The sequence below is a fragment of the Coptis chinensis genome, chromosome 6, assembly GCF_015680905.1.
Source record: "Coptis chinensis isolate HL-2020 chromosome 6, ASM1568090v1, whole genome shotgun sequence".
Lineage (NCBI taxonomy): Eukaryota > Viridiplantae > Streptophyta > Magnoliopsida > Ranunculales > Ranunculaceae > Coptis > Coptis chinensis.
Window position 1 is genome coordinate 33,077,822 of NC_141461.1, and position 1,280 is coordinate 33,079,101.

Consider the following 1,280-nt stretch of genomic DNA (forward strand, 5'->3'; position numbering starts at 1 on the left):
ATTTTTGATTTTTTTAGCTAGAAAACAAGTGCATATTATACATATCTATATCCTAACAGATGCCTTAATTACACGTGTTTCTATGCCCCCCAACAAGAAACATGTTTTGTCCTCAAAGTATTTTAAATAAAGAGGGTAGGAAAATACCATTGAAATGCGTGAAATTCCGGAACATCTGCAAAACAAGGTTATAACATACTAATATAGGAAAGAAAACTGACACAACTCTATAAGAGTTTCACCCGTAATGGGGTTAATGAGAAACAAATTTGCTTGGGACATAAGCAGACACTAACTGAAACTAACACTTACCTACACTCCTGTTTAAACATTGTCCTCCTCATTTCCCTCTTCATCATTAATAAAGAAATGAGGTTCCTTCGCATCCTGCCACGCCATGGTAATTTGCCAAGCTTCACGCCATTTATCGTCTACTATAGCTAACCTGCCAAGTGCCACTTGGTTGGATGGGGTGTAAGGCGCAACCTGATAAGGTTGTCTACTACACCCTTGCCATGTCATTGCACGGAAAAATCAAATAATACAATTGGTGGGTCTCACAATGTCGACCCCAACCCAATCCGTGAAACGGGCACAAAAAATAGGGAAGAAACATAGCATTATACGGCAAATTAAAATAGGCATAAGAAGGTATTCATGCCTCTTGCCATAGGCTCGGGCTAAACTAGACATTAAGGTCTGGGGAATATCATAGAGTGTACATCCCCCAGCTAAAGCAAGGAAAATATCACAAGTTTCGTCATTCACAAAAGAATAATGCCATTCCCCTCTAATGTTGAGCATAATCCAAAACATAATAGTACCCACGTTCATAGATCAGGCTACCAAGGGTGATGTTATAATCCGCTTGGTCCTGAATCCTAAAGATTCCTACCCTGTAATGCTCATGCAAATCATCATAGTTATACATGTACATATTATCTACCAAATAGGCCCATGAGTCTTGTATTTTGGCCGGCATAGCAAGTCCAAGCACAAAGGCTATGAAGAACCTATAAATTTCCATTGGTTCATCCCTGATGGTGATGGAGAACACTTGTTCTCCATCTGGTCTATCAAAGAACTTATAGTTATCATAAAAATAAGATGTAAGTGCGGGAGAATAAAGTTCATCAGGACTTACCAATAGTGGCTCCCATCCTGCTAGAATGATTATTTCGCGAAACCACGCACCATAGGTGTCACTTTGGAATAAGTCTTCAAATGACTGTTCCGGTATGATACGAGGGAATGTCATCCCCAATAAACTTGCTGGAATA